Below are 8,440 nucleotides of genomic sequence, written 5' to 3'. Positions count from 1 at the left end.
CTTCCGACAACCGCGGGTCTCGGGCTTGTGCTTCCAACAGGTGTCAGCCCGGCCTGGGCCCCCCGCGGGCTCTGGCCCCCTTGGGGGGGCGCGGGGGTCGGGAGCGAGCGAGCGGTTGTCACCTCTCCTCTGCTAACGGGCAGGTCCCGAAGGAGCCACTTGACACAAACACCGCCCTGTGCAGGATCCTCAGTCCTTCCCAACGCCGAATTTCTGTTCCGTCGTGGCCTCCCGGCTCAGTTTCCTTTCTCTGTGACAGCCGTGGTACTGCTGGCAACTAGGGGTAGGATTCGGAGCTGACTTTGCAGCTGCTTTGGATAACTGTCCTTCATGTGATCGTGACGGGTTCAAACGGGAAAAATTTATGCGGATTTAATGTGTCATCGAAGTAAGTGCCAGAAAAACCTGCAAATGGTTGTCAGAGGTATCTATTAACTATAATGAAGGATTTAGAGTCCCAAGTTACTATTTCCTTCTTGTTTTATAACCTATATGTACCAGTGGGGTTTTTTTTGGGGGGATAACCAATCTTTGTATGGTTAAATACTTTAAAATCGAACTTCTGTAGCCATTCACTCAGCTGGGCCAAGGGGCAGGCGATAATCTTTCATTGGATTGTCGTTGTCACCTGAAGGTTAAGGAAGAGCTTGTATCTTAACGAGTGACTTTTCCATTTCTGTTTTGGAACACAAATTTGTATTTGTTGAACTCCTTTTGATCTTGAATCAGGAAGGTTTGACAGTAACATTTACAATCCTTTTATTTAGATTAATATGTAATGGCCAGTTCAAGACCTAGAGCCCTGTGACAAGTATTGTCTTGGGGTGCTTGCAGTGTGGACCTGTTATATGATGTAGCCCTGCAGTGTGGAGATAACTGTTACAGATAAATTGACTTGGAGGACGCAGGGATATCCTGGCTGCGATGTTGTGGAGAAGCTCCTGATGTAGGAGCAAAGCAAAGGCTTGAGGTGATGAGTTTGGTACTCAACAGAGTACACGGGGATAAAAGAAGGTCAGGTGATGTTAATTTTTCAATTTTCCTTGATCAGCATAATGAGAAGGACAGTCTGGTTTGTTAGTCATTATTACCTGGATTGAAATCACCTTCTCATCTCATGTGAACTTCACTGTGACGTAATGGTTTTGGCCAAGTTCAGAATAGTGGGGTAGTTTTCTCTGCAGATGTGCCTAGGTTTGTTTTAATGATAGGGTTGGTGAGGTCAGTGTGAATATTCATAGCAGTAAAATTAAATAAGCTGTGTTTACAAAACTGGGGCCTTTGAAAAGTGCTTGCACCTCTTGGTTCTGTAGGGATAGATCCGTTCTCCCGGATAGCTGTTGGGGTTTTGATTTGTGTATACTGAAATGGGTGAATCTGAGTATGGAATGGACATAGTTGCCAATAGAACGCCCGTTTCGTGTGTGTGTTTGTGTGTGCGGGGGGGCGGGTGGCGTTAAAACTCCTGGCTTATCTGGCTTTTTGCTGCAGCAGTTTCCTGACTTTGCTGCCATCATGAGCAAGCTGGTTCTTGATTGTACAGCTAACAGAATTTATTGCAGGCTTCACCTGTTTACTTGTACTACTCTCTGTAGTACAACCCATCACCATTTTTGAAAAACTTATTTTTTATAAGTAGTTTTTAGCCTAGTGTTGCGGTAATCCTGTTGCAGTTGCAAAGCAGAACAGTGTGCTATTAATTGGACGACAAAGTATAAAGGTACAGTTAATTGTTCTCAAAGTTTTGTATTCAGTGCTTATCAGATGCAGGCTGAACTGATAACAGTTTGCTGTGTGTGTCAGTGTTAAGACCTGACCTGATAAATTGTTTTATAGTATTTTGTATCCTGCAGGTATGGTCCAAAATGTCTTCTGGCTTAAAAAAATTAAAAATATTATCTTTTTAAAAGCTTTCTCAGTTGTCATGGATTTATGAAGGGCAAGTGTGTGTAACCAACCTGATGGTCTCTCAGGAAGAGGTGGCTGGGGGGAGCAGCGAGCCAGCCTCAGCCATTCTGCAATTCAAATTCATTTGTTAGATTAATGATAGGTTAAGAAAGCAAAAATATTTTGCATTTGATGCCTTTGTAATGATTCAGAACTGACTCTGAAAATTACTGACAGACCTTCAGAAACGAGCAGGATTTAATTGACATAGCAAACTTCAATGACCATTTGTATTTAATAACAGAACTATTTATTCACCATCTGTTTAAAGAAAGGTGTGATTGTCTAAATAGGTGGGTTCCGATTGTGAAAGGTTTCTATAACTTTGGGTAAAGCACTTAATGAATTAATGAGGTAGGGAGAAGAAAATTTTCTCAATCCCCAAGTATTAACTAGAAAAGGTCATTTGTAATTAAATCTAAACCCATCAGATTTTTATAAAGTGCATTGGATTATTCAAATGGAAGCCATGATGTCACAGAAATGAGCCTTTACCATAAATATGTGATTGTCTTTATGTAAATGGTTTTAGGAGGGGTGTTACAATGCTTAACTAATGTCTTTTTGAATGAAGGATTCTGTATGTGTGAAAAATATTAGGCATAAAAATTGCCGTTCACTTGAAAATATGCAATCCCCTTAGAAGGTTTGTCCTGATGTCATGGATGGCAGCCATCTCTGTACTTACTGGTGGCAAATCTGAATAATAATGTCATTTAAATTCTGCTGAAAATACAGAAAAATGGCATTAACATGTGGTAAACATTGATAGGGAGAGGAATGATTTATTCTTAACCTGTCTGAGTTGCTTTGTTGGAATATAAGTACAGTCACATTTGTTTAAAAGCAGATGTTCATTTGGCAGCCTCTAATGGTTCGTTTTGGAGCTGTTACACACTGAGAGCATATACGATAAAGAAACAATCAATTCATAGATGGGGGTTTTTGGTAGATTCTTTTAGCATCCACATGTATCCTAAGATTAATTCTTTATAGGTGTGTGCTTCAATTGAAATAACTGCATTGGGAACGAGCTCTTCTTGGCGTTTGCTGTGCTCTGTTAAGACGGAGGTAGACTTACTTATCTTCCTACTTCTTTCCCAAAAGACACCTTTCTCCTGGCCTGCCTTGTGCCCTCCCTGTGTACCTGGACCTGTCTGCCCCGGGGAGCGGGCTCGAGTGCAGCCTGGGGCTCGCCGTACTCTGTCGGGGCTTTCTGCTCGTGCAGCCTGCAACATCCATAGCCCTGCTGCTCCTTAAACCCTTCCTCCTGTACCTACCTGCTGAAATACTTGAGGGCAAGGAAGTCTATGTAGGGATCAGGTGCTTACGGGCCACAGCTGTTTCTCTTTCCCTGCACCAGGGCCTGGAAGGAAATACAACCAGCTAGAGGATCCCATCCACTTGCTAGTGGGAGGCACAAAAGGAAACTGTTTTTACTGTCCCAGGGCAGTACAGAGGTGAAAAGTTACTCTCGCTAGCTGCTGGGCTTCCTACCATAAATTAATTTTGGTTGGGGGCTTTTTCTGGCTGTGGAAATCCTTATTATGGATGCTGGTTCTGGGTAAAGAGCTGGAGGCTTCCGAGGTTTAATGAGGCTTCCCATTGTGACTGAAAGTTGTGGGAAAACTTGAGAAAACTGCAGATGAAATGTTCCCGTTTCAGGAACAGTTTGTATATGGGTGGAGTAAGGTTTTTTGGATTTTTTTTTTTTGCCTGTTTGTTGCTGTCACTTGGAAAGATACAAATATATGCCAAAACCAGATGGATGGGAATGCTAATCATTTTTTAAAATACTGGAATTAGTTTCCAGGTGTGAGTTGTGGCAGAAGGTAATAACCCATATGATAAAGGCTTTGAGTCCTCTGGTTTGTATGCAGAATCTTTTTGTTAAAGTGTTATTCTCATTTGCTGCATATTAGGTTTATTTTGTGTGACAGATGAGGCAGAGGAACCAGAAAAATTGCGTGACTCTCCCTTTAATCTGTTACAGAAACAGTTGTCGAGCTCTGACCATGCATCTGACCTTTGCCTTTATACCCGTGGCTATTCCCTGGTCATTCCCCTGATTATATTGAACAAAAAGCTACTGTTGACTTATAAATTTTCTTTGCATCTGTCTTGTACCTTCATCATGGGACTTTGATTTTAAATTACTATTAAATTTTCAGATTGTAATTTGGTTCAGTAAGTTAGCTGAGAATAGTTTACCATGGCTTACTGGTCCCGAAAGTGCTGATTGGTGTTCAGAGGATAGGGCTTGATAAAGACGTTAATGGGAGTCTTTGGTTCAGTGTTTAATGCTTTGTACTTCAGAAATCAGTTAATAGCTTTACTCAAGTAGGAATTTATGCCAGATTATTAAATTTGCCTGAATACCAGCCTTAAGCAGTGAAGTGGAAAGAGTCACTTTAACTATTTTACCAGATTAGCATATTATTTTAAAATTTTTTTGATTCATCTTCTAATTTAAAGAATCACTTTCTCTTTAAGCACAAAGAACACAACTGAGATGTCTGTGTCCATAGCTCTCACAGATGTATTTTGATGATGTTGCAGACCTAGTGACAAAAGCATGAAAAGGGCCGAGGTGCTTTGGGTTTCCCGGGGAAGATAAAAGTCGGTGAAGCCGGGCAGTGATGGCCCTGGCTGGAGCCAGCTCTGTGCCGTTGGAAGGGCACGGTGATGGCCCTGGCGAGTCTCACATCTGAAATGGCACGTGGCTGGGGGCACGAGTGGCTGGGCAGCAGCTTGGTGTGGGAGGACCTGGGCGTCCCAGTGGGGGAGAAGCTCCTTGAGGCCAAGAGGTTTGTGTGTGGGGCTGTGTGAGCACGGCTGTAGCCAGGACCAGGAGAGGAAGGATTGCGTCGGGGCAGGGAAGCCGTCGGTGTGTTGGAGGGATCCCACGGAGAGCTGTCGGGGTACTCCAGCATGACTGGGAAATATAACCACATTTATTTTATATTTTTCTAGTCATTACGTTGAGGAAAGCATACGTGCCACTCTGGACTGTTCTGGGACTGCCTCAAAGACACTGCAGCTGTTATCTGCTGGGGGCGATGCGCAGAGAGCAGGTGGTGGTTAGAGGGAATATGGGAGATTGTATGGGTTCAGGGTACTGCCTGTCAGGATTTGGGAAGGGACTGAAGACCAGGGGCTTTGTGACTCCAAAGGAGTGAGTGGAAGTCAGTTCCGAAGGCACTGCAAATGATAGCGATGCCCTGATTGACATGGCAACTCCCGCCCTAGGGAAAAGCAAACTTGAGATCCTTTGTTGTGGGGCAGAGGACAAAAAAGAGAGGTTCCACATTGTCAGGTCTTTTGCCACATCTCTGCATCTGTGTATTTACTGTCTGAGAGAGGTAATTTGGAAGGGAAGCAAAATAACCACAAGTATGCTTTTTTACATACATATATTTATATACACGCCTACACCCCCACAGCCATGCCGTACCACCAACTCATTCTCTTACTGGGTGCTCGGGGGAAGGAAACTGGGACTCTGGCACTTGTGGAAGTGGCTGAGAAAAAATTAACAATTCCAGGGGAGGCAGAGGGGCATTAAGCAGGAAGATCTCTACTCAGTTTGATGTCTCAATTTTCCAGTTCCCTTTTCTGCAAAAATAGTTTATTCTAGCCAGAGAACACGTAACTAGAACGTGGGATTTCATCTGTAATGACTCACAGCCTGCTTTGTGACCGTTTGTCAGGGTACAGTGTTTATTTGCTACTGTAGTTTGTCATCATTGATGCAAAAAAATATTGATTGTTTACAGGCAATAAGTGAGTTTTGGTTTTTGCAGGGGGTGTATTTGGCGTTCGCCAAAGGTAGAGGAGGGTTGTTCTTTGTAGACTGAATTCTTCAGCTGTTAAAATGAACTTGTGGTGCTTTCTGAAAACGAAGTTTTTAATGAAGGCGTTGCGGTACCATAATAAAAAACTAGAAGGAAAGAGGTAGTTTTTTCTTTTTGCTCGCGCTCGCTCTCTCTCTCTCCCAAGGGTTGATGTGAAATACTCTTAAGAATTTGGTTTCTCTTAGATTGAAGGTTTGAACTGTGAATATCTGTGAGCCTTTAGAAAGTGTTTTGCTGTTAATGTTTTCAGTGCTCTCTAATGTTGTTTTTCTGCATGGACAATATATATTAGGTTACTGATATGTGCTAATACTTTTGTGTGTTGTAATACCCTATACATTCCCTCTGAAAATTGAGTTTATGTCTTTATGGTGCTGTTGATTTTGAAGTTTTTATAAATAGTTTGGAAGAGCATTAAATTAACCGCAAAATTTCAAGGAACAATTTTGTGCCCTGGTAGGGGAGCTTCAGTATTTATTCAGAATGCAGCCGTTTGCATCGCTGAAACAATCAAGTGACATGTAAATACTGTGACTTGGTCCCTGGACTGTGGGCGATAGGAAGTTAGTAAGAAGCGATTTTGATGTTTCTTATCAGTGCTTTTACTCCTAGATTTTTTCAGCTCTGAAGTTCTTGATGGATTGCTGTATTATCTGTTAAAATTCGCTGCATAGATGACCCTGATGATCCAATACCATTTACTGTAACAAAAAAAAAAATCCTTGGGGGAAGTGTGGCCAAAGAAGTACTTGTGAGATCCCCGCTACACCGGGCTGTCTCCTAATTGGGCTGCGGGGGTGCTCCGGGGGTTACCTGCAGGGCTGCAGTGGTGGCATCTTTGGGGATTAATCGGGGCAGTTTTGTGTTTCGAGGCCACAGTGGCAGAGCTGCTGAATGGAGCTTTTTGCAGGTAGTGAGGGAAGAACAGTTTGTAAAGAGCACTGTACCTTGATTGATACTCAAGTGCTTTAATATATATAAAGCAAAGAAATTTCTGTCTCTCCCCGCCTTTCCTAGTGTGTCCTTTATCTTACTTCGTTACAAAAGTTGGGTGGTAAAAGAGTTAAATAGGTATTTTTGTTTGGTTTGGTGATTTTGTTGTTGTTTGCGATTGCATTTATTTTTTTTGTATCACATCTCAACACTTCTGTTCTTCACTATATTTTCATGGTTACTTCACTCAAGTATTTTTAGAATCATAGCTCTTAGTAAGATTACCACATTTTAAAAAAATTTAGAATTCTTTTTACAGTGCTGTATTGTGATCATCCAGATAGAACAATTGATCCCTTGCATAACAATTAACCCTACATTTACAGGCACCTTTTGCAACTAATTATTCCAGGGTAGCTTTTATTATGTTGCAGTAGATTTAAATGCTTGATTGTTCGTCTTTATTAAATAACAACTCTGACTAAAATAAGTGGTTGTTAATAAAGATGGTCCAATTGGATGCAAGAGAGGAGCTGGCGTAAAATGGCACTTCATGGTAAGTGAAATTACTGGGTTTGTGATACAGGTTTTATGAAAAACCATAATCTGTCTCTCACTTTTCAGAACTTTGAAGCTTGGTACACCCAGCTGGCCCTGTAAGCTGTGTCACAGTTTGTAATACTTAGCTATTCATTGTTCTGCTCTTGCTGTTTTCCCTTCCCCCATTTTTCCATTCACACTATCATGTTCGATTTCTCCGACTGCAGAGGTTGGTGCTACGAGGAGTATAGGCAGCATTGGTCAAAATTAATAAAAACCTACTTTTCTGTAGCAATTGCATTGTAATTTATATATAGATGAGAGATGACTTTATGTTGAACTCCATGTAGTATAGTAAAACGCAGTGTTTTGAAGCAGAAGGTATTTTTGATGCAGAAAACGCTGGTTGAAGTGTGGGAGTCCCCGTCCCCCCGGGAATGGCCGGGGTCAGGTGAGATCAAAAGGTCAAGTTTGTGGTTGGTGCAGGCAAGATCTCTGTTGTTGCCTCCATTCCTGCTGAGTCTGAATTTGTCTCAAAGGGGAGACACTAAACTTTGTGTGCTAGTTTTCAATGGAACTGGAGATGATTTGATTAAATTCCCCTAACTGCCATGGAAATCTGGAGCTGGTGCTTTGAAAAAAGGGCAGGCAGGGTTGTTGGGCAGCAGCGGGTCAGCGTGACTCGGCCCGTTTGCTCCTTAGTTCCTTATAACCGTCAGAGTATCACAGGGACACGGAGGGGAACTGTGCTTATCGCAGTGGGGAAGTGGAGTTGCCCTGAACCTTACTTAGACTCAGGATGACCTTTGTTTTTCCTCTGTCAGAATTCAGAATTTTTTTTCCTTCTTCAGAAGCACTCTAAAATAGGTTTACGTATCTGGGAACAAATACAAGTATTGCTGGATTGCTTAAGCTGGAGGAGTCTGTGTGTATCTATGGAAAGGCAGGAAAACGGGCATTTTAAAAATATTTCTTCAGTGAATTCTGCGTGGTGTGTTTATAGTCCTCTAAATCAGAAATTCTGCTCTGGTTTAGCTGTGGTAACTTCAGAATATAAACCTCCGCAATATTTATTTATTTGGCACAACCATTTCAGCCATTCATTTATCACAAAATGCTCCAAGCAATGACCTTCCGTAACTCAAACTTTTACCGGGGTGGAATGG

General features: G+C 42.1%; 1 protein-coding gene across 3 annotated transcripts in view; it reads left to right on the top strand.

Moving 5' to 3' along the window:
* The window catches only part of WDR7 (WD repeat domain 7), a 116,570-nt gene that overhangs the window by 2,316 nt on the left and 105,814 nt on the right, over positions 1-8,440 (top strand). For 2 of the 3 annotated variants that reach the window (XM_026865342.1, XM_026865341.1), the window contains exon 1: positions 5,880-5,901. The exons of the other annotated variant lie outside the window; for it this stretch is intronic. The gene's annotated coding sequence lies outside the window, so the exon portion shown is untranslated. Of the gene's footprint in view, positions 1-5,879; positions 5,902-8,440 lie in introns of those variants that run through there. 3 annotated transcript variants of the gene reach the window in all.

The sequence above is a fragment of the Athene cunicularia genome (genome assembly GCF_003259725.1).
Source record: "Athene cunicularia isolate RWA chromosome Z unlocalized genomic scaffold, athCun1 chrZ_part1, whole genome shotgun sequence".
Taxonomy (NCBI): domain Eukaryota; kingdom Metazoa; phylum Chordata; class Aves; order Strigiformes; family Strigidae; genus Athene; species Athene cunicularia.
The sequence above is the reverse complement of the archived record's forward strand: the minus strand, read 5'-3'. Positions and strand labels throughout refer to the sequence as shown.